At 45.5% G+C, this 25,360-nt stretch overlaps 1 protein-coding gene across 1 annotated transcript in view; it reads left to right on the top strand.

The window, feature by feature from the left end:
• Positions 1-1,133: 1,133 nt before the first annotated feature.
• The window catches only part of MINAR1 (membrane integral NOTCH2 associated receptor 1), a 53,419-nt gene continuing 29,192 nt past the window's right edge, over positions 1,134-25,360 (top strand). The window contains exon 1 of the mRNA XM_032175342.2: positions 1,134-1,222. The gene's annotated coding sequence lies outside the window, so the exon portion shown is untranslated. The remainder of the gene's footprint in view (positions 1,223-25,360) is intronic.

The following is a 25,360-nucleotide window of genomic DNA, read 5'->3' as shown; positions in this document are numbered from 1 at the left end:
CACACCATGCCATCATTGCAGTCAAAGCCTTGGCAGGCACAGAGTCCACCAGCCTCACCTTCACCAGTGCCTTGCCCCTGCACTAACACTGCTGCTGGAGTGAAACTAGGCAGGGAGAACAGTGGACCTTACCACACCCTGAGCAGCCACCCCTGGCTGCAAGAACTCAGACAGAGGGTGCACGCAGACCAGCACCTGCCAGTCTCCTGCTCCCATGCTAACACCATTACCAGTGGGACAGCATGCGAAGTTGCCATTGAGGGTGGGGGGCCCACCTTCCCATGCCATGCTGCCTCCACTGCTGCTGCCAATGCCCACATGGAGGCTGGCACCTGGGCACCCCCTAGCACGCTGCCATAGCCAATGAGCATGCACCCTGCTGTGCTGCCACTGCCACTGCCACTACCACTGGCACATGTGAATGAGGACAGATTCCACTGCTACTGCCCTACAAAATGCTTTGGCTGGCTTGCCAACACCCATTGGAGTGTTGTGACCAGCAGTCAGGGAGCACCTTGGCTGCACGCAGCACAGTGGGTTCCTAACGTTGAGGAGCCAGAGAACAAAGTTGGGCCTGATACCAATCCCCTAGGGTTAGAGTATGCAGTCTAGGAGTTGGAAGCCTAGCCTTGGCTCCCTGAAATTTTCCAGAAATGAAGCCAGTCATTTGAACTCATAACGCAAGCAAACCCTCAAGGTCATCAAATAGGATACAAGAGAAAAAAACCCATCCTAAGGACAGCAACTTAAAAGACTGAAGGAACGTCAGTCTACAAACATGAGAAAGACCCAGAGCAAGAACTCCGAAAACACAAAAACCTAGAGTACCTTCTTTCTCCAAATGACCACACTAGCTCTCCAGCCAGGGTTCTGAACCCACACATGTACCCCTAAACTTAAAAGATTGTTAAAAAAGAGATCCAGAGAAGGACTATAGCTGTGGACCCAAGCTCCCTTCAAAGCACTGGCAGGTCAATCGTTTGCAACACAGACAGCTGTATGTAGAGCTCTGTGATCCACCCAATTATTGGCTCATCAAGGAGTGTGACACATGCCAGATGCTCTGCAGAACCCAACAGAGGGGTTGCTCCTCCATGGAAACAACCAAGAAGCTTTGATCAAAGAGCCTGTATTGACTCCTTCAGTGAACTTCTGGATTGAAATAATCACCTTCTTAAAATAAACACATGGTGAGGTTTGAAGAGGGGAAATTGCCATCCAGGTAAGAAACCTTGGCCTTGTCCCAATTTAGTAGTGCTAAAGGTGTGTTCATTTGAACATAGATCATGTGCTAGGTACTGGGGGGATATAGGAATGAGCATGGGAATAAACTTTATGTAGCTCTTTTTCAAGCAGGAACTTTACAATCTAGTTAGGATAAAGAATTATCTGTGAGTCCTGGTTGGACAGTGTGTATCTCAGCACTATCTAGGGGTAAGGATGCCCTCATACCAACCTCGTCATGACTGTGCTAAGTGGCAGGTCTGATTTGGTTATAGAACTGGATACATCAGACAGTTTTAACTTTATGCTATTAAATATTTGAGTATATCACTGTGCACTATGATGGATATTAATTTTTTATGGCTGTCTAGCACCTATTTCACCTTCTACTGAAAATGACAGCCAGCTTTTCTCTTCTATGGGATACTGTCTAGGGGGAGGTGGGTTATGTATTTAATTAGATCTTGCCTTTGTCTAGTTGTGAAATAGGGCACAGTAGGCTATTGATACACCCATTCCCTGAATGTTAATGATACGGGAAGAAGCAAAGGGACTGAAAATGTGGGGATCCCTGCATTTGTTGCTGTCAGATATTTGTTATGTGCTATGCTGGGGTTTCCTGCCTTCCTTTCTCTCCTGAAAGCAACACTACATCCTTCCTATAACTTCTCTTTCAATTCAAGCTAGCCAGTTTCAGATTCTGAGTGCACGCAAAGAGCCCTAATATATAGGTTAAGATCCCCGTGTACTGAATTCCTCCTACCAAGTAACCTTCTACTTACATGCATGTTTTCAATCTTTCTATTCCCACGAACATGGCACACAAAAAATGCTCAATGATTTTTGTGGAACAAATGAATGAGTAAACCACAAGTACAGGAAAGTAATGATGTGTCAAGATATGTGATGTAGTCATGGTTGAAACTATGAAGAGGACAGAAAGCTGTAGGTAAGAGGCAAACCAGGGGAGATGCTAAGGTGGAAGTGTAGCTGGAGCTGAGTTTTGATGGCTAAATATGGTATGAATGGATGGACAGGGAGGTTGAGGTATGGAGATAAGAATGAGGATGGTATAGCTAAAGAGAAGGCAGTTTTAGCGTGGTTGGAGATACAGGTGACCTCCTTGGACCAGTCACCTGAATTTCATAAATAATTATTGAGAACGTATTGTGTGCCTGTAATGTGCCTAGAGGGGCACTTGGGTTCAGAGATGAGTAAGACCCAATCAAATTGGGGTGGAATGGGGGAGTTAACCCGGAGCATGCAGATAATTATAGCTCAAGGCATAATGCAGTGAGCACTCCAAGACGGGTACAAACCAGCACCCTGGGGTCCTCAAGGGGTTTGGATCTTGAGCATGTCCAATCTGTGATAAAATGCAGAGCTTTCCAGCAAGGTTAAGAGAAGACAGTCACGAATTTTAACAATGGGCCTGTGTTCAGCAACCATAGGTTGAATCTTTGAGGTTGCCCATGTCAAGATAAGGAATAAACAGTGATGCTGTGTTGGGTTCCTCATGCAGATGTGGGAAACCCAATGAGGTGTCAGGATAAGCCTCACATGGGGGAAAGCCCTACAGGCCTCCAGGGTGAGGGGCCCTGCCAAGTAGGACAGAGTGGGAAAGCACAGGGTGCTCACGGGGAACCAAGAGTTGCTGTTAGTCTGGAATAGGGACAGGCACACCCAGAGATTGATAGGCACCTACTGGGAAGGTCGTGACTCCAGGGCTGAGGGGTCCTGCATTAACAATGTCGGCCATAGGGAGCCACAGGTCAGTGGCTTGGATAAGACCATATGTCATTTCTAATAAGTCAATAAATGTGCCTTCTCAATATCCTCCAAAGCAGGAAGCAGCTACAGATTACCCAACTTGGGCCTTTTAATCTTATTTGCAATTTCTTGATCATATTTGTTAATCTGATATCAGGAGGATATTATTATTTTTCTGCCAAGGGTGGCTGAATTCTTTTGAAGTTGCAGACCAAAATCGGTAGTAGTTGTGGCAAATCCTTTGCACTGTGGACCTAGTTTTGGGAAATTATGTGATGAATTTGGATGAGGGCTCTACTTGATTGGATTGTGAACAGAGGCAACTTACAGAGGGTGCATTCAGGCCAGGTTCCTTAGGGCTGGCTGGATCTCTCCCTCCACATCACTCTAGGGGCTCACGTCTGAGTCTGTCAAAGCCATAACAAAAGCAGCGCTCCCAGAAAAGGTCAAGAAGCATGAAACAGAAATTTTAATTACAGGCCTGTATGCTGAGAACATAGACACCTGGAGATAACTCAGGGGTTTAACAAACAAAATTCCCATGGTGTGGCAGGAAAACTTATTTGTGTGTGTGTAGTAAGGCAATACTTTTAAAAGATTATAGAAAAAAACATCAACTTTCCCTTCTGCTCCATACCTTCCAGTTCTTATTCGTATGCCAAGGTAGATATTTTCTTTGTTGCAATGGTAATACACAGTACATGATTCCTTTGCAGTTTTTGTTCACATAGCATATCTTAAATTTGTTTCTCTTTCAGATATTAATTTCATTTTAGTGGTCAAGGAACACATCATCTTAGTGAATATAGCATACTTTTCAAAATTCTTTTCTTAACACTGGAAACTTGTTTCTATCATAGCCAAAGCTGCCACAGACACCACTATGGACAGCTTTCGGAAAACGTCTCTCTTGGCTTCCTATTCTGCCTTTTTATAAATCAGTCTTAAAATTATCAGTTCAGCCCTGAATTGGCAGCTGGTATGCAAATTTCTTGCCTGGCACATCTGGAAAGGAGGGGCTTGTTTGCGATCGAACAGATTTCTTGGCCAAAAGTATTGGCCAGCCAAGATCCACTGCCCATTATGAGAAATTCCTAGCTTGCCAGCTCTGTGATCTAAGTCTCATCTTACCAGGACAGGACCACTTCATTAATAATGGCAATCCAGTCTGATGGGGCCATTTTCTTCAGCTTCACGGTAGTGTAGAGATCTTCAAACATCTTGTGGACTTTGATCTTTTCAAGGCAAATATAGGGCTGAGGGGGAAACTCATTATGCAAATAATCGGAGATATTGAAGGGCGTTAGAATAGCAAACGGGAAAAGTGGGACTAAATCTAACAATCGACCCCTGAGTCTGAGTGCCACAAATTCACAGCAGTCAGCGAGGCCGGCCGAGATCATGGTGGCTGGCTGAGGAACACTGTGGTTCTACCTTCTTAGCTTGCAAGAATACCCAGTCTCTAGGACATTGACTCCCAATCATCATATGGTAAAAGAGGCCATTAGTGTCCAATGTGACCCCTGCCCCTCCTCTCGGCATCCTCACTACATCCATTTGGACACAGGGGAGGCCTTGACACCAGCTGACAATGAGCCCTTTCCTCAGGGTATCTGGAAAATCTCTACCTTCCCAGGGATTTGTAAAGTTTTCCTTTAGGCAGACAGCTGCCAGGCATCACATGTGCAACACAGGTACAGTGAGCTCACCTGGCTTTGTCCACCCACAGAGAGGGCCAGCAGGCTCCAACACAGGCAGGTACTCTGTCCAAGTTCACTTCTTGGCAGGAGGCTGGTTTCATCTTTTCTGCCCACTCAGACATAGGGATTTCAGTTGCAAATATTGCCAGGTTCACATAGTTCAATTACATCTCCTTAACAATCACAAGAATGTAGAATACACAGTTTAGGAAGCTGTTAATGTAAGCATCTGTCTATTAAATTGCAGATAGTTCCAGGCATCACTGCAGGATGAGTCTTATTAACCAAGGTTAATAATCCTTTCTAATCAGCACAGTATTTCTCCACTAGCGGTGGGCTTAGAAATCATCTATGGCACTTGTAAAATATGTGGATCCTGAAGACGGGCTTCTCCTCCAAAGCTGCAGCTCTTCCTGCTGAAATGGCTTGTTAGTGTCTGACTTTGTGTGGTTAAATGCCACCTGAAAGGGCTTCCTCCTTCATTAATTGGAGATCTCCTTCCTGGCCCTCTCCTGTGTCTTCCATCAGCTTTCCTGCATCCTTTTTATGAGGCTGCAGCTGCTGTGGTTAGAAATCATCTGTTTGCTGCTACAGGACCAGAGTTTCTCTGTTTTACTGTTTGATCCCCTCTGCAGTGTGGGCTCTTCGCTCTTCCATCTTTAAAAGTATGGAGCAAACACACACAGCAGGGCCAAAGGGAAAGCAGCCAGGCTTAGAGCCGTCAAGAGGCCTGACCATCAGGCTATTTGGTTTGATGCTCTGGATTAAAAGCTGGTTCCTGGTAGATACAAAAGCACATGTTGGAAATGCTTGCAGAGACTTGAAAAATAGCTGCTTCTTAAGGATTTTGAACATGGGCTTGGCCGTGCTGTTGACACTGTTTATCTGCACTTTCCATGAAGCCACGTTTTTACTAAGCAAAGATAAACTTTGGTCCAGTTATGGAATTATCATACATTCTAAATGAGTGTCATCCAAGTTAATGAGGTTTTACTGTAATGCGGAGTGCAAATGCAAGGACTGGGAAAAGGTAGAATTAATCATGTGATTCTCCTTGGAGATAAAGGATGGTAAGCCTGTCAGTTGTTTATGGGAATCAGAGTAGAAAGCCCCACTGCTTTGATCACACACAGCTGCATTTAAGGCAGAAATGTGGAATTGCAGACTAGAGAGAAATTGAAAGATCATCTTGCCCAGATCTTCCATTTATAGGTAAAAAAATGAAATCAGAGAGGTGAAATGCTTGTTCAAAGTCACGGAGCAAAGCTATTAAGAGCTAAAAATAGAAATTATTTAAGAAAGATGTTTAGGTGTAAACTGTCTTTTAAAAACACCGCTGTGAAGATTGATTTAGTGGCATTAGTATGGTTTCGCAGTCCCCTGCACCCATTCCGCCTATCCACAAACTCCATAGAAATGATATAAAATAATGTTTTATAAAGTATTCATCCTTGGAAACCACACTGGGTACTCTCAGTGTTGAATCTGTGATGGGTCCTTGAAAGATGACAGCAGAAAGCCACCAAGGAAAGCCCTAAGATAGCAGAGGGAAGGACAGCTGGGGACACCATAGGTGAATAACTTGGGACAGAGAAATGGGGATAACACTGAGGATGCTCTTTGTCAAAAGGTGGCAAAAGCTGGGGGCAGGAGGGAGCCCGAGAATAGCAGCAGGAATGCTGTTTTCCTCCAGCCGGAAGAGTGGTATAGATGCTTGGACTGGAAAGGACAGGCAGGGCCCTGGGAGAAAAGGGGACACTAATGCCCAGATGGACAGCTGCCCTGGGAGCCCGGCCAGCTGGCCTCACTCCATGAGCACAGTGCATTCTGCAGGGGTGATTCCTTCATCTTCTCCCAGCCCAGCAGGAGATCCACTAACTGAGTCTTGGCTAAGAAAACGAGCCTGCAATTAAAGCCAGCAAACATTTGCAGAGAGCAAACCCCATGTAAATGAGTCAATTCATCCAAACAAAGGAAGAGTTTAATTCTAAAGGAACACATCGACCCTACTGGGACTTCAGATATAATGTGATGGGTGTTGGTTCATGCCTTGGCCATAGGCTACCCTTCTTAGCTATTGTGGGGATGGGGAGCGGTGGCATGGTGAGAGGGCAAGACCTCATAGGAAAAGGGATGGCAGGGAAGCTGGGAGGCAGAGTATTTCCTGCCCTGGGATTATTCTCAGACTGAGCTGATAAAGTGGGAACTAACTAATCAGGGGACCCTGGAATAGTTTCTGGTGTCCTGGAACTCTCAGAAGCCTCATGACTCAAGATAGGCTCCACTGAAATTTAAACTGAAGTGGACCACCACAAGTGTCAGATGGTGCCAGACTTCAAGTGGGACCTGAATGAGCTTGGACTTTGCAGTTGCAGCCTGTGACTGTCCACTGGCCAGCTGCGTGGGTGTCCCCCAGCATGCCCTCTAGAGATACCAGGTTTCTTTTTCTATCGAGAAATGACTGCAAGTGGAAGCTGGTAACATGTAACCCTTTATGAAGAAGGGGCTTTGCTGTCTATGTGCAACAGGTTCATGTCATCTCTCCCTCCCCCAAACAGCACATAGTTAGGATGGAAGAAAGATATTTTATAACTAAGAAGATCTTGGAAATAAAAACATGAATGCTAAAATAAAATGTTCAATAAACGAGCTGAATAGAATGACTAGAATCAAAGAGTGAATTAATAAAGTATATGACCGAACTGAGGCATTCTCTCAAATCACGGTTTAAGAGAGAAAAAATACATAGCATAAAGGGAATGTTCAGAGACATGCAGGATGAATCCAAAGGCCCCCAAATCTACTTAATAACAATTTTAGAAGAAGAGAATAGAAAGAATGGCGGTGAGAAGAATACAAGATCTGAGAAAAAAAGCTTAATTGTCTACAACCATAGAAAAGATTGAACAGGCCTCCTGTTTACCAAGTAGGATGAATTAAAAAACAAACCAACAAACAACACCTGAACAAATTGTAGTGAAATTTTAAAACACCAAAGATAAAGAAAATTCTTTAAAATTCCAGAGAATAAAGATAGACTATTATGTATGAATGAAAATAAAACTTATCTCAGTAACACTAGATGGAAGAAGACAATGAGGAAAAATCTTTAAGATGCTGAGGGAGGGAAAAAGAAAATTTTTGATGCTTGAATGTTGTATCCATTAGATTATCATTCTACAGGGAGAACTTCACATACAAATTTTGAATAAGGACTCAGTTAATTTGCCTACATCATTAGGCAATGTTGGGTATTTTATCAAGCAGTGATTCTCAAACTATCTGATGTGAAATACCAGTATTTTAAAAAATGTCCAGTTTACTCAAATCAATACTTTTATACAGTAAAATAAAAATAAATTTTTGGAAAAATAATTACAGTAATTACAAATTATTGCAAAAGTAATTCAGCTGTAGACTTGGGGGAAACTTGGTGGTCCCTCTAGAGATACCAGGTTTCTTTTTTATCTAGAAATGACTGCAAGTGGAAGCTGGTAATATGTGAGCACTTTGTAAATTCATATTGAGTAAATGAATGAAATTGTGACTTCCTGACAACTGAAACTTGGTTTCCTAACCCTAATTGATAAGAGGCTAATTGCTCGATGGTGGTGTACAAACTCACCTGAAAAGGACTTTTACAGATAAATCTTCATGACCTGTTCTTGCCCCAGTTCATCACCCCTCTTACACCAAAAGGCCTACAGGGTGTGGTCACTGTTTCTTTTGGGTCATTTTGGGGTGGAAATGGTGGATGTAATGAAGCCAATAATTCAGGACTTAATTCCCTTCATGTTGCGGTTTTTTGCTCTTGCACTAGAGTAGGAAATAGCTTCCAGGAGCTCCAGCTCTAAGCTTGAAAGAGTCTATATGATTGTAATCTCATGGTGACGATACTCAGAATCTAAATCGGACTTCTATTGTATTCTCATCACTCAATTTATCTTTTAGCAGTTTAATAGGTATACTTTAGGGTCTTCCATTTTGTGTGGAATTAAATCCTCCTCTTCAAATGCTGTAAATAACATCAGTTAAAATAAAACTTGAATAAAATATTGGAAAAAAGTAATGCAGTAAAAAAATTACAGTAACAAAACAGACACACAAAACTATAAGCCAGCATTGTTCATTATTAAATGCAACATACATAAAATTACTCTGTCAAAGTGCTATGAAAGTTTCTGAATACTTACCCTGATTTGTGAATTTCTGCTGTTATGGGCAGGTAGCAGTTTGTGGGTCAGCACCAGCCTAGGATGATGACAGTGACCTCCTTATGGAGGGCACAGTGACCTGCCTGAAGATCTACCCAGAGTGAGCAGCAAACGAAGGACTTGATCTCAGGTCTTCTCCCTCCAGGTCCAGGAGGTTTTTGCTCCTCCTGCATCTTTGCCACTGCATCTACCTGAAACCTGTCTCTCTCCCTTCAGCCACAGCAGGAAGGTGGTCCCTGAGGTGGGCAGTAGATCTCTTCAGACACAGCAGTCAAGCTCCAATTGAACACCTCTTGGATTTGAAGTTCTAGGGTAAAAGGATGAAGAGGTCATGCCACCTCCCCCTACTCTTAGAAATGGTCTCCAAAGGGGCAAAAGCAGTTTAGAATCCATCTTTGATGAAACATGGAGTAAGTGAATGAGGGAGGGGCTTCCAAAGGCAGTGAAAGCCATATGAATGCAAGGGGTAAAGGAAGACACCAGAGGGGACACCTGCCCACCTGCCTGTACAAATCCCAGGCAAAGCGAGCACTTCTCCAGGGAAGGCAACATATCCTCAGGCCAAAACCTGGAAATGCCTTGTTTAGGGGAAAGGGAAAAGGGTGGGTCGCCTGGTGGTGGGAACTTGCCTGAAGCTAGTTTGACGTGAAGAGAAATAGTGGGAGTTTGAGTGGATGGAGACACATCGCGTATGCAGTCAGCAGCCTGTTGTCAAGGTGGGGTAAGGAGAGAGACTGCACTATGAGCAGCTGGTAGGAGCTGGCCTCTGCAAAGGAAAGGAACTAAGTGAATGCTGAAACAGCCCCCATCCCCAACAGCTCACCTCATATGACCTTGTGAACAGAGAGGGGGTCTGCCAACCTCCAGTGAGGCCCCAGCCCCCAGCCCCAAACCTTCAGTGAATAACTTTTCTCAAGGAATAAGTTCTTATTTGTTCACAGTCAGGAGGCATCACTGTAAAACATCCCTTCCGAGTTAAAGGCTTCAGATATGCAGGCCGGGCGTGGTGGCTCACACCTGTAATCCCAGCATTTTGGGAGGCCGAGGCAGGTGGATCACCTGAGTCAGGAGTTCGAGACCAGCCTGGCCAATGTGGTGAAACCCCGTCTCTACTAAAAATACAAAAAATTAGGCGTGGTGGCGGGCACCTGTAATCCCAGCTACCAGGGAGGTTGAGGCAGGACAATCATTGAACCCGGGAGGTGGAGGTTGCAGTGAGTCATGATTAAGCCACTGCACTCTAGCCTGGGCAACAAGAGTGAAACTCTGTCTCAAAAAAAAAAAAAAAAAAAAAAAGGGTTTCAGATATTCAGAGACAATATCACTCAGAAATGAATAACAAGATCAGAAAGAGAGGAATGGAAACGAAAAAAAACAAATGGCAAATGAAGAACATTCACTGGAAAAATGTTGCCACAAAATTGTGCCAAGTATGTGCCACAGTTTCAAAAAGTGTAATGAAGCTGCCACTTGTATATAACTAAAGCTTAAAGGGCAGATAAGAGAGAAGGTGAAGGAAGTTTGACCAGACCGCAGAAGAAGGCAAAACATGGGCAGGTAGAACAAGAGGAAATAAAACCATTGCAGAACTGAAGTATCAATTGGAGGAGAGCGTATATTGGTGTAACCTCAAGGGAAGGTAAAATTTCAATATTGACAAATTAAAATTTCATATGCCCTTTGATTCAGCAGTTCCACTTTTAAGGATTTATCCTACAGGCATTTCCCTGCAAATGTGTGAAATAATATGTTCAAGTCTGTTAATTGTATTGACATTTATAACAGCAAAACTTTTGAAATGACCTATATATTCCCTCATAGAGACTCATTAAATAAATTATGGTTATCTCTACAATGGAGTATTACGCAACCATAAAACATAAGATAACTGCATGTGACTCTACATGTATCTCAAAATAAAAGGCTTAATTAAAAAAGAATAAGGCAGCCTTATAAATACTGTTAATCTCTAAAATACTATGTTGATGGTGAAAAAAATTAACATGTAAGATAATGTGTATAGAATGTTACTATTGCATAAAAAAAAAAAAACGGACTATGCTGACCTGCTTTGATTTCCTTAGTCTATCTCTGGAGGGACATATGAGAAACTGGTAAAGCAGTTGTCTCTGGACAAGGAAACTAGCTGGTTTCTTTTGAATGTTGTAACATTTTATACCATTGTATTATTACCTATTCAAAACAATAAATTAAACAATTTCTTTAACAATAACCGACACTCCTATGACTCCTCTATGGCCCACCCTCTTCAGTGTTCCCACACCATCCTGCACTCCCTGGTCACCCTGAGTTATAAGGACTTTCTTGGCATCTGCCTTTCCCAGTGCACAGTAAGACTTTTGAGGGCAGGGGCCATGTGTCACTCATCTCAGAATGGTATAAACATTCAACACGTAGGTTCTAGAATCAGGCTGCCTGGGCTGAAATCCCTGCTCCAGCTCTTCTTATCTTTGTAACCTTAGGGAAATAACTAAACCTCTCATTGCCTCAATTTTTCATCCATAAAGTGGGAATAATGGCGTGACCTGCCTTATAGGATTTTTGTAAGGATTAAGTAAGATAAGTCTCAGAACACATACCTGGCATGTAACAAATTCTAGATCATTGTTAGCTTCTGTTGACATCTCTGCATTCAGATGCAGCTAACAGAGGGCCTGACATACTGGTAGCACTGGTATTTTCACAGAATGAATAAGATGCATGCCACCCTGTGATCTGGTGCCAACAGAGCTATCTTTCTTCTGCTTAGCTGGTAGATAATTTTGGATGATTCAAGCTGTCCACCAACATGACATCCCTGACATCACGAAGGAGGTGGTTATTTCAGTGGAAACCTGGAGGCATGCCCATCAGTGCCGACCCTAAAAATATTTTTGTTTATCTCAGGGATCCAGATAACTCCATGGAAATAATGAGAATCTCAGAATGAGGCATAGTTACCAACGTTCAGATAGAGAGCCCAGGCTTTATCTGATCACAAAATAGCACCGGAAGCACCAGCAATCCAAGCACAGCATTAATGGATTTTTCTTAAGTACCCTTTTCAATCGAGTTTCCTTTCGTTGAACTTTCCTTTTCAGGCAATATTATTTAGGTATGCCGAATTGAGATCCAATTCTTTTTGAAGTTTAGTCTAGTGGAGAAAATGTTAGAACAGCGTTAGAGAACTCCCACTCTCTGAACGACCTGGTGAAATCATTTCATTCACAGCACTGTGACTTTCTTCTCCCATCTGTCAAGTCGTGATAAAATAACAAATAAACCAAATCCCTGCTGCAGCATGAGGATATTACAAGGTTAATGTTAAGCTTCGGCTGGGAAGTGCCCAGATAAAATTGCGTGAAAGTACAGAGATGATTCTATAAACATGTGCTGAGCACCTATTATGTGTTGGGTCTTGCATTTAGTTGTGGGGACTTGAAAATGAAGGAGATTCATGCTCGGTAATTTTTACAAGAACACTGAACTCATTTGGCAAATATTGACTGAGCCCCTACTGTGTATTTCAGGCACTGTTTTAGTGCTTGGGATATATCAGTGACCCAAATCCACAAAAAATCATTCTTTTGCTTTCCAAGTCACTTGGATGTTATTGGATGCTTGGATGCTGCAGAGAAGAAATAGAAGGAAGGCCTAGATACTTCTTTCCAGGATGCAAGTTTCAACACTCATGTTTCAACAAAAGCAATGACATCTATAAATTATATAAGCATTAGTGTGCAATTATTGTCTCAAAAAGGAGGAGTCATGGTTATTTTGTTTGTTTGTTTTGAGACAGAGTCTCACTCTATCGTCCAGGTTAGAGTGCAGGGGCACCATCTTGGCTCACTGCAGCCTCTGCCTGTCACGTTCAAGCTATTCCCCTGCCTCCGTCCCCCAAGTAGCTGGGACTATAGTCATGCGCCACCACGCCCGGCTAATTTTTGTATTTTTATTAGAGACGGGGTTTCACCATGTTGGCCAGGCTGGTCTTGAACTCCTGACTTCAGATGATCTGCCCACCTGTCAAGGTGCTGGGATTATAGGCGTGAGCCACCGTGCCGGGCCCATGGTTCTTCTTTAACGAAGTATATAACTGTCATCCCATTTGAACACTAAGTTAATAGGTGACTGTAAGTTAAATGGTGATGCCCAAAATGTATTGATTTCCCCACTTACCCCTGTACCAGGACAGCACGTCTCATTCCTCCCTTACCTCACATGATGAAATTAGGATCTCAAACCATGGACAAAGCTCCTTTCCCCTCTCCACTGTTTCCTCCTTTATCTCTCATTCATGGCAGCTCAACCAACAAGCCTCACTCATTTGGAGGTAAAAATTGGCAGCCAGGACGACTGGGGACTCTCCTCCAGACATCCAGGAATCCTTGAGCATCGGAGTGGCAAAGGTCTCTAGGAAACACATGGTGTAGCCTCTTCATTCGACAGCTGAGGAAACGGAAGTCCACGGACTGCAGTGCCTTGGCCAAGGTATCAGAGCCAGACATGCGAGAGCCGGGCCTGAAACCCAAGCCTCCTGCCTCCTTGGTCAGTACACCACACTTTAGCCCCTGTGTTGTACAACATGGCCCTGTATCCTGCAGTGGAGAGGGAAGCATCAGGAAGCTCTTGTGGCCTAATGAGTTCTGTTTCATGATGGCTGGACACTCGGAGCTGGATCTCAATGCAGCTGTCCTGTCTGGGACTTCCAGGGCATGATCATTTCCAAGAGTCGAAAGCCAATCTCTCATGCACCAGTCAGAACTCTGGGTTGCCAACATCAGACACTGACTCTCGCATGCTTGGGGAGTGAAGGAATCTATTGAAAGGATATCAGGAGCTGACAGAATCAGTGGTGGGGCCAGAGAATCAGTATCGGAAAATATGCATGCAGGAACTGAAGGAAACTGGGGGAGTTGGGGGGCTGGAATCACTGCCAAGGTCGTGCCACAGGAAGAGGCTGTTTAGGCTCTGTTGCTCCCACTACTGGACTCAGACCATTGTGCCCTGGATGCCACTACCACTAGGGGTGGGATGATTTTCAGACTGTCACCAGATTCTTTCACATCGTCCCTGGCTTCAGATTCACAGCCTCAGGCAAAAGCATTGGGTTGGCCAAGCTCGGGCCACTTGCCCGTGCCCGTGCTGTCAAGGCTCAGGAGAAGAGAGGCTCTTGAAATTTCACTATGGCAGCTTCCATTGAAATAGGGAGAGAATTTGGAATCTGGGCAGCCAAAAAACAAAAAATGAATATCCTCTGCATCTGCCAAACAGGCCACCACAGCAGCCTCTGCTTGGAAAGGCTATTTGCAAAGCAGGAAAGTAGAATTCAGTGGAGCGTGGATTAACTCAAGCTGTAGTATGCTCAGCCTGGCTCCCTGGGCCCAGCCTTCTGAAGGGGACCATGGGTACTGCTATACTCACCTTGGTCTAGAGAGGCCCCTAGTCTCCAGCCTGACTCAGGGAAGCTCCTAGACAGCATAGAGATGCTCTGAATTCCAGGCCGTATTTTAGGAAATTTAGGAAGTAACCCTTTGTGAGCACTGGGCTGCATTCAGAAGAACTCAGTTCTAGTTTCAGATTCATTTATAATTCACAGCACCACTTAGAAGTTTATAATTCCTACCATTTGACCCAGCAATCCATTATTGGGTATATACCCAAAGGCAAATAAATAGTTCTACCAAAAAGATACATGCACATGTATGTTCATTGCAGCACTATTCACAATAGCAAAGACGTGAAATCAACCTAAATGCCCATCAATAGTAGACTGGATAAAAAAATGTGGTACATATGCACCATGGAATACTATGCAGCCATGAAAAAAACAAGATCATGTCCTTTACAGGGACATGGATGGAGCTGAAGGCCATTATCCTTAGCAAACTAATGCAGGAGCAGAAAACCAAATAATGCATGTTCTCACTAATAAATGGGAGCTAAATGATGAGAACTCATGGACACGAAGAAGGGAACAAGGGGGGCTGGGGCCTACTGGAGGGTGGAGGATGGGAGGAGGGAGAGGATCAGGAAAAATAATGGGTACTAGGCCTAATACCTGGATGACAAAATAATCTGTACAACAAACCCTCATGACACAAGTTTACCTATATAACAAACCTGCATATGTACCCTTGAACCTAAAATAAAAGTTAAAAAATAAGAAGTTTACTATTCCTTCTGGATATCATTTTTATGATTGGCAATCTGCCACTATCAATCTCTACCCATTTAACTCACACCAAAAGGTTAGAGTTGGGGAGTGGCTCTATATTCCACTTCACTCCAAATTTGTGTCTCATAAACTATTGTTGTAGTTAGCTGCCACTGGTGGAATTCCTCTGGGAACAGATATTATATCAAAAAGTTTTTCCCTAGGAAGCGAAGCAGAGGTTAGAAGCTACTGTTCTACTGCCTGAAAATTGATATCTTAAGTGATCTCTGAGATTTATTTGTGCATGACATATATCCTTTTAAGTGCTTATATAAGATACAGGACAAGTGAGGCTTAATAGAATGAGATCTAAAAAACTCTGGGTTCGGTGTGAAGTCATTAAGTGCTGTCCTGGCAGGTGACAACCCTGGAGTACCCAGGAAAAATAAAGATACAGGATTCTTGGGCAGCTCAGAGGAGAATCAGAGAGTGAGCTGCTGAGCACTAATCACGGGGTACCCATGCCAATGACATGATTTTAAAAATGTGTACTGCTTGCCGTTTTGTCAGCCAGCAAAGCAACGTCTTCTTTCAGGATCCAAAAGGAGATTACAGCTCAGCCTTTCAGCCCAGAGGAGGAAACAGTTTTCCCATGCCCAATTCCTTCTTCACTGGTGCATTCAAGCTTATGCCTAGATGCCAAGATAAAAGTCCTTCCTTCCTTCCTTCCTTCCTTCTCTCCCTCCTTCCTTCCTCCCTCCCTCCTCTCCCTCCTTCCTTCCTCCCTCCCTCTCTCCTCTCCCTCCCTTTCTTCTTTTCTTCCTTTCTTCTCCCTCCCTCCTTCCTTCCTTCCTTTCTTCCTTCTTTTCTTCCTTCCTTTCTTCCTTCTTTTCTTCCTTCCTTTCTTCCTTCCTTTCTTCTTTCCTTTTCTCCCTTCCTTCCTCCCTCCATCCCTCATCTCCCTCCCCCATCCCTCTTTGCCTCCTTCTTTTCTTCCCCTTCCTTCCCTCCTCTCCCTCTCTCCCTCCCTCCTTCCTTCCCTCTTTCCTTCCTTTCTTCCCCCTCCCTCCCTCCTTCCTCCTTCCCTCCCTCCCTCCACCTTTTCTTCCTTCCAGCCTGCCGTTTTTAGTCACAAACTTTTGCTGAATACCTGTTATGAGGCTTCCACTTTGCATTCATCTCATCTTCCCAAAAACTCTGTGAAATCTCTTATTACACTTTTATAGATGATAATACTGAAGCTCAAGAGAGGTTAAGAAACTATCTCAAGTTTACCTAGATAGTAGGTGAGCTGGAGACAAAATCATTATATAATGATGCTATATCCAGTGCCCTTTTCTAATAGTTCAATACATCTAAAATGTACCACAGGAGATCTAATTATGACGGATTAAAAAGTATTAATGTGTCAATGGTCACAGTCTTCTCCCCTACCTCTATCACTAAAGAGAATTCTGATTTTGCCCACAGTTTTCCTTTCCCCTTCCCTCCCCTAAAGACAGGAGAGAGAAAATGCATAGCTCTACACAATACAGAAAAGTAGAGAGGAGGTAGGAAAGGAGAGATGAAGAAAGATGTGTGTTATGTATTTAGAGAGAATTTGGGGGGCACTGGAGAAAGAGGAGCTTTGAAGCAGCTGAGGTAAGAAGGGCTTAGAGAGAGAGAAGGATGTTTGTCTCTGAGAAGTTCAAATAAAGGATTTGATTAATGATACATTTCTCTTGGCTGCTGGACTATATTTCATTGAATGGGACACTTATTGAGACTGGATCACATGGACCTCATCAATTTATTAGGTTTCATAATCAACCTCCAATCCTGTAAGATGGAAAGTGTCCATGTTTCTGGGTTCAAATATTAAATTTAAGTAGAACCCTCCATTTAAAGTGCTAGAGGACCAAAACCAGGTCAAGTGATTTGTCCAAGTTCACATAGGTGGTTTATATCACTTAACAAATGCCTAAAACCATGTCTTCACATTCCAAATTCAAAGCTGTTTCTTTTACACCACATTGGGTTTTCACACCATTGCCAATGATATTATGAAGAGAAATTTTGGATCTGAGTGGGACACCACTAGAAACAGAGGAAAATGTGGAGGCTGGTTAGTTTCTGGATGCTGATTCTATTCTTGTCTTCGTAATCTGGTGCGCAGTCTCCCATCTCATCATCAGTCTCTTTCTATTGCCCAGACAAAAACATTTTTTAAACTACTTATCCTGGGGGTGTGGTGCCATGAATTCATATCATCCCCCAGCACCTGCAAACTGAATGCCTTGGGTCCATAGATAAACGGTGAGTATAATTTAGTATCACTCTGGTGCAGTGAGTAGTGCAGACAAATATCCTTCACTTTTCCCCAGGTGGGGAAGATGGGGTGTGCACAAAGATGTCCACTGTGTGTGTGCGCAACATGAGGGGGAGTCCCAGTTCCAGCCTCTTCCCAGAGAGGGGGGCACAGGAGAGAGCATCTGGCTGAGGTGTTACTGTGTCTGTGTCCACTTGGGGAGGGGTGAGTGGCCACAAGTGAGAGGAATACCTCCCAAGGCTTGAATGAGGGTTTCTGGGGCAGGCTTACAGAAATTAGTAGCCAGGAGGGGGAAAAGGGCAACCACTTGAATCCTTTGTGTCTGTAAACACCACTAGCCAGCTTCTGGCTGGAACTGAGTAACTGTAGGATCAGAAAGCTCTACTCTGCATTTTCGTTTTATGCTGCTTCAAATTTTAAAAGTTGTTTTCCAAAAGGGTTATTTCAGAAAGAAATTAAATAAACCTCTAGCCGACCTCACAGCTGAACTAAGGGAGGGAAAAGCAGATTTTTACTGAATCTGAGTTTCAGGAAGCTATGGTTTTTCCTTCTAGAATGTGGTCTCTGTGGTGGTATTTCATGAAGAAATAGGAGAAAAAACAAGAAAGAAGAACTCACGCTTGTAATCCCAGCACTTTGGGAGGCCGAGGCGGGCGGATCACGAGGTCAGGAGATCGAGACCACGGTGAAACCCCGTCTCTACCAAAAATACAAAAAATTAGCCGGGCGTGGTGGCGGGCGTCTGTAGTCCCAGCTACTCGGAGAGGCTGAGGCAGGAGAATGGCGTGAACCCGGGAGGCGGAGCTTGCAGTGAGCCGAGATCGCGCCACTGCACTCCAGCTCGGGCGACAGAGCAAGACTCCGTCCCAAAAAAAAAAACAAACTCAAAGCAAAAGAAAAGGCAGATCCCACACAGCTTCCTGTCCTAATTGTTCCAAGTGGATTCGACTGTTCTCGGTTTGGGGAGAAACATATATTTGTTCAGATCTCAAATAACCTGCCCCTGAACTCAAAGGGCAATGAGGCCCTCAAACAGTCTTTAGCTATTACCAAACAGGCTTCTTACCCTGGGGACTCCCTTTACTCCTTAAGCTTATGCTCTCTTTTGCCACAAACAATATTGGGACCCAAAGACAGAGCCAGCACTACTTACAAATTTAAAATCACTAGGCAAGGTACAGTGAATCAAACAAACTTCACTCCTACTTTACATTTTCAAATCTGTTTGCCCTTATTAGAATAGGTTTGAACTTGCCTCACAATAAGGTAATAAAGGCAAATGGGTTTTAAAAACTTGGGCAGAGAGGAACTCTGGGAAAATCTAGTTGTCAACACTTATCACCCTGATAGGGCGTTATTTGAAGTATCCATTTATTAGCAAGTTCACTTTTTTTGTTTTTTGTTTTGTTTTTAAAAGACTTTTTATTAGGTAAATATTTTTTTAAAAGCCTTTTTATTAGGTAAAAATTTATTAGGTAAAAAAATTTGAACATGCACCAAAAAATAGAATCAGATGATGAATCTTGGGACTAGCTGCAAGTTCACTTTTAAAGCGTTGTTGCCACCCACGTCCAGACAGCTGAGGGAGGCTGAGACGGAGATCTGCGTCCCCCGATCACAGGTGGCAAATGTCAGGGAGGAGCTGGCCAGGGAAAAGCCGCCACAGCCCCGGGAGAGGGCTCTGTCTCTGGGGAGGTATGCTCCTTAGCAGCTCTGTTCGGTAACTCGGTGGCAGGGAAGGAGGTGGGGTGGTGGGGTGGGGGTGTTGCTTTCCTTTTGAAACGAGATTCCAAGGCCCCGAAACTATGATTCCCTCCCTCACTCTTCGTGTTGTTCTTGTCTTGGGGATGCAAACTGCTGTTAACGTGAACTTCTCCAGCCACAAGGACAGGATCTGTCTAGATGGGGCCACCGGAGGCAGCTGCTCTGTTTCGGCTCCACTGCAGCACACAGGGTGACACGGAAGGCCTCCATTTCTGATCCATGTATCCAGAAAGACTTTTGGAAACCCATCCCAGTTTCGTGGGGTTTGGGGGTGTGTGAATGAGTGTGTGTGTGTGGGGGGGGGGGGCAACAGGGAGGGGTGGTCACAGTCTTTCCAATCTGGATCGCAATTAAGCCGACACCAGCCAAAAGAAGAAATCAATGAGTGAAGTGACCACTTGGCCCTGGCCTTGCAGAGCACTGCAGAGTCCGAAGCCCCAGCAGGGTAAGCCGAGTGCTCCCTGGGAAGAGGAGAGCCGAGGACACTCTTCGCCCCTGCTTGCCACTGGGGGCCGCAGTCACCTTCAGCATAGGGGAGTGGGGAGACGCGAACCCCGCGGGTGGCTCCGAGTGCTGGGCTCCCTCCAGCGCGCAGCTTCGGCTCGCCTTCCCCTCGGCGCTGCAGCCGCGACCTGGGACCGAACGGACACCGCCTTCCCGGGGCTCCGGCGGGGCTCCGGCGGCGCTCCGACTCCCACTTTCCTCCGCCGCAGCCTCTGGCAGGGCACCCCCTTGGCGCGACGCCGCGCCCCTCCCCGGGACCGCCCCCTCGGTCCCCCAGTGTGCTCGCAGTTGCTGCCCGTGCGCCCCGCCAGCTTGAGCGCCCCGGGCGGGCGGCGGTGGAGAAGCCCAGCCCAGCTCTCCCCAGCCGCGTTCCCGGCGCGCGCTGCTCCCAGCCTGCAAGCCCATGACGTGGCGACGCCGACCGAGACACAAAGACCGAGGCTGAGTCCGCCAGGGGTTGAGGGTGAGGCCGCGTCCCGGGGCCGCTGGAGCGCGGGCGTCATGCTAGCCTGTGCCGGCTGCGCGCCGCCCCAGAGGAGTCCGAGCGCCCGCCTCAGCCGCGGCGCGCTGGCCCTGGCCGGGGCTGCAGCCAGGTGGGCGCCGCGCGTGTGAGCGCAGACCTGGACCCGGGCGGCGGAGGCGAAAGTCGCTCCATCCCTGGGGTGCAACCCTGGGCGCGGAATCCGGGCTGCCGGATAACAGTGACCAGCTGACTGTGGAGCCTACCGGAGGCGCGGCAGCGGAGACCGTGCGGACCACTGCCGAACAGCCGCTGGAGACCCGCAGAGAAGCGCGGGCCCTGCGCCCGGGGCGCCTCGGAGGTAAGTTCGGAGAGCCCGGGCCGGGCGGAGGGCGGGAGCGCACAAGTGTGTGTGTGTGTGTGTGTGTGTTCGCGGTGTGCCCGCGGCTCGGTGCACACGCGCGCGGGTTGTAAAGTCGGGAGCTGCGGGAGCGCCTCCCTGCCTCGGCTTGGCCCCGGAGCATTGCGGGCCACGGAGGTGTGGGGGCCCTCGTAGCTGCGCTCAGGGCAGGGGCTGAAAAGGTGTGTGCGGATGCGGGGCTGGGCCGCACCTGGTGTACAGAGCAGGGATTCGGGAAGAGAAGCCACGGAAGAAGATCATGCAGTTTGGGGCAAGTTTTCCTGGTTGAGAATCGCTTCAGGAAACGGTGTTTTGAGGGTTAAATATGTGAGCTATCTGTGCAAAAAGCCTGACACATCAGAGGTGCGAAGTAAGATGGAAAGCTGGACAAGCCCCAGATGGACCGACCGGTGCATCCAATTCTTAAATTGAGATTTCCAGTCACGTTAACGTGGAATGGGATCGTTGTTCTTCCCGAGGGTTTGATAAGGATGCTTAACTTCACCTGTCAGAAAGCAGGGGAGCAGGGCCTGGCCCGCGGGAAGCGTAAGCTCAACTCAGGCAAATGCAGCATGCCCGACCTGCTCTGCCGCCATCCCTCCGAAAGCGATAATTTCCCTGGGCTACCGAATCCATCAGAGTAGTCATTTGTCCCCTCGCCGGCGGTGCGGGGAGCGTAACGTTTGAGTAGCCTAACTCTCACAGCGCGCACTCTGGCGTTGTTTTGCTGGAAGATTGTTACTGTGTTAAGTGGCAGGGAAGGTAAGGTTGTGTTCAGGTGCTCTTAATTCAGTGGGAATTAAGTTATGTTTGGTGAAGACCTAAGGAGAGGAAAAATCCAGAGTTTCTGCCATGAACAATATACATCTATCTTAAAGGCTTCTCACCCATTTCTGTTGTGGATGGAGCCATATGGTTGGGAGGTGGTAGAACCATGCCGCCACCCCTGCTGCTGTGGTTGGAGGCCTCATTGCTGGGCTCTGCAATTTTATGCTCTGTGATATTATGCATGGCATGAAGAGTTGCTAGGAGGAGTGTGGCAGCAGCTTATGTGGCCAGTTATGCACCCTTTATTCTAGCAAACGAGCTGCCACTGCTACCTCTCTCTGATGGAGAGGGACGGTAAATGGCCCCTCCTCGTCATTTCTCAGACACCAGCATCACTGGGCCTGCCCTGCAGGTGGAAGCTAGCCCACTTAATTATTTCAATATTTTGGGTATTGTTGAAATAAGAGAAGTGGATTAGAGAGAGCAGGATGCCTGGAGTGGTACAACACCCTCTAATGGGTTTTCCTCTTGTGTATCAGAGGAGGGTAGAGCAGGAGACGGTGGTGAGTCTGCAGAGAGAGCAAACTTGGAGATTTTCTCAGGCTATAGGAGCCTGGAGGGAAAACCTTAAGTGTCTGGTAAATAAAGTCTGATTTTTATTGTGTGTGTCTGAGAGACTTGCATAGATCAGGGAGTATGTGAAAATAAATGTCGGTTGCCAGAGAAAGAATAGATCAAACAGTTTATTTGCATTTCTGATGAGTTTGGTGAGGAAGTGTATAGCACTTAACATTTGGAAGGCAGACAAAAGGTTTTGTTGTCGGTGTTACGTTCCTTTTGAATTTTAGATACATAATGCCATTTTTTTTTCTGGCCAATGCTCCAGGCAAAATTGATGTCTTTCCAGTTTCTAAAACCCATCATATTTATGAAGTCTCTGATACTCTGTCTGAAACAGTCATGCTCCCGTGAGGTTGAAATCTCTCTCTTGCCTCTATTCACAGCAGACGCACAGAACTGATCTGGGAATTTTCTCACTCAGGATTCCCAAAATGAGCCCTTTCTCAAATCTTGACAAACGTGCAGCAGAAGCCATTGTTGCAGTTATGGCTCTGTGCCTGCTGGGCAGGGATTTAATGGTCAAGAGAAGGCAGGGGAGGGCCCTGCTCTCTGCTCCAGCCAGGTGGTAATATGTATTCTCAAACTAGCTAGGAAAAGGTTCTAGATTCCTCTGTGAATATGTTGCTGAATCCCACTGATTAGCTTTTCCCACTGACAGACATTCAAATCTTTGTTTTTGGAGCTTCCTCTGCAGACTTGGTGTAAATTTCAAAAAAAAAAAAAAAAGGCTATGAAGCTTAAGACAGGCAGAGAGTTAGCTTCCTACCTAGGCATGCTTCAAACTCACTATATGACCTTGGTAAATTATTTAACTTTAATGCATGCTTGTTTTCACATGTGTAAAATGAGAGAGTATCAGACTAGATCACGGATTTGTTTCCCTCTTTTTCCCCTTCTCTAAGAGTAGAACCCTTTAAATTAAATCTTTTATAAAAGTTAAGTGGCCGGGAGTGGTGGCCCATGCCTGTAATCCTAGCACTTTGGGAGGGCGAAGCGGGTGGATCACCTGAGGTTGGGAGTTCAAGACCAGCCTGACCAACATGGAGCAGAGGTTGCGGTGACCGAGTCATCGCACCCACCTGGCAAAAAAAAAAATCTCAAAAACAAAAAAAAATATCAAAAAGATTAAAGCCAGTTCACTCTCAGTGTGGTGTCTGAAGCACCCTTTGGAACCCCTACAGGCTCTTCAGAATTCAGTTTGAGAATCACTGGAAGCTTCTCTCTGCAATATGGCATATTCCCTCTCTGAGTGCTTCCAGTGAAATGTTGTGGTCACCTAGCGCAGTGTTATAAATAAATCATCATGTACCTGTAACTGATCCTCCTGGATGGCTAGCTAAACCCCTACAATGTCAGCTCTGGGAGGACCATAACTTTTTCAGCCCTGGACCTTCTGAGTCTAACACAGTGCTTGGCATGTAAGTAGGTGCTTAGTAAATGCTTATTGAATGGATTAAGAAATGAAGAGGGAATAAAGTTATTCTGGCAGACCAAAGACTGGTGGATGATACACTATGGTGGAAATCTTAGGAGAGCAGGGACTTTGATTTATTTGTTGCTATATCTCTAGTGCCTGGCACAGACAGATTTTGGCTTATTGTAGGAAGTCCTTTAAAATAATTAAAGTTAATATTGGGAATGCATTGCCCCAAGAGGGGATAGAAGCATATATATGGTGGCTATTAATTTTGTTCTTAAAGATTCTGGCTGTCTCTGCTTCTGGGCACATAGTAAGATTGCATTTTCCTGTTAATTTGAAATTAGGTATAGCCATGTGACTTGTTTGGCCAGAAAGTACATGAACCTTTAAGAGTCAGCAGGTGCCTCACCATGTTCTCCCTTTTCCTCTGTTTCAGTGGTAGTTAAGTCTCCAGAAAGTGGCTGCTCCTCCCTCAGCCTGGGTCTGGGATTGAGGATGATGTGGAGCAGAGCTTCTTGCTGACGCATAATGGACATGTAGCATTGATAATAAACAAACTGAAAGCTGGGGATTATTTGTTGCTGCAGTGTAACCTAGCATACGTGACTGATGCAACATGTAAAGAACTTAGGATCATACTGGCTGCTGATCAGGATAGCAGTGTTATCCAGGAAGGCCAGTCCTTGCTGAGACAGGGCTTCATGGGGGTCAGGACCTGTATATGAGCACCGCATCCTGGCATGTGACTGTCAGTTGGCCTGGTTGGAGAGCTTATTTGGTAATATACTCAGGTTAGTCCTTTAGAGAAGGAACGTGAAAACCGAAAGCCTGATGCACTAGCTATAATATGCTGATTTCATAGTTTAGAGAGAAGCAAGTGAATCTGATAAATGTGTTCAGTGATTGGACAGAATTGTCCATTAAAAGCCAGATAATAAACAGAAGGTGCTTTGTGAGCCAAGAATGAAAGCCAGGGGAGTTAGTGGAATGAAGTGAATGACTGTATCATAGGACCGATATGCCAATGTATCCTTCATTGTCCAAGTTAGAGAACTACCTGCTCAATAGACTCCATGCATATGCATGCATGTCATTTAATATTATCCTTAAAGCATGATTTATCGAACACACCTGTATGATTTTTCTGATGCTCTGAGCATTGTTCCATGCCCTTAGCCAATGGGAGCTCACATGACAGAGTTTTCTACTGACATGGCCTGTGAGAACTTCATACTGCAAAAGCTCTCAGCCAGTGAGCCCTCCACTGTCCCCAACTTCAGTGTCTTACTCAATATGTGTCCAATTCCCTGCACGCTTTCTTCCTGCCATTTACTTTGTGTCCTAGTGAAGAATTTCGACCTTCAGTGGCTCATGGGATTACCCCATTGATCCCTCTTCAATAACACTGGGATCTTGGGGAGAAAAAGTTTTATTCAGGAAGCTAAACATGCAAGTTTTAGGGTTACTAGAGGAGGCTTCAAGTAACTAAAAAAAACAAAGCAAGATCAACCAGTCACTAGGAACTGAAAGCTTTAGCATATCCTGGCAGCCTAAAAGACTGAACAGTGGTAAGGAGGCAAAACTTGGGAAACAACCAAAGGAGGCTTGTCTCAGGCATGGAAATTGAAGAAGATGAAAGTCTTTTGGCTACGTGAGTGCAGAATGGGGAGGAGTGAGTAGGTGTGGGTATGGGTGGGTAGTGATTGGGTGTGAGTGAGTAGTGATTGAATGTGGGCGGGAGAGGTAGTGAGTGGATGTGGTGGGCAGTGATTGGGTGTGGGTGTGGGTGGATAGTGACTGGGTGTGAACTTGGGTGGGTAGTAAGTGTGGGTATAAGTGGTTGGCGAGTGGGTGTGGGTGGGTAGTGAGTAGGTGTGAGTGGGATAGGTTGTGAGTGGGTAGAGGTATGGATAGGTAATGAGTGAATGTGGGTGGGGTGGGTAGTGAGTTGGTGTGGGTGTGGATGGTAGTGAGTGCATGTGAGGTAATGAGTGAGTGTAGGTGTGGGTGGGTAGTGTGTGGGGTGTGGGGTGGGTAGTGAGTGTGTGGG

Source organism: Hylobates moloch, unplaced genomic scaffold (assembly GCF_009828535.3).
Source record: "Hylobates moloch isolate HMO894 unplaced genomic scaffold, HMol_V3 SCAFFOLD_14, whole genome shotgun sequence".
NCBI classification, from domain to species: domain Eukaryota; kingdom Metazoa; phylum Chordata; class Mammalia; order Primates; family Hylobatidae; genus Hylobates; species Hylobates moloch.
Note: the sequence above shows the minus strand (reverse complement) of the source record. Positions and strands in the feature narration are given on the sequence as shown.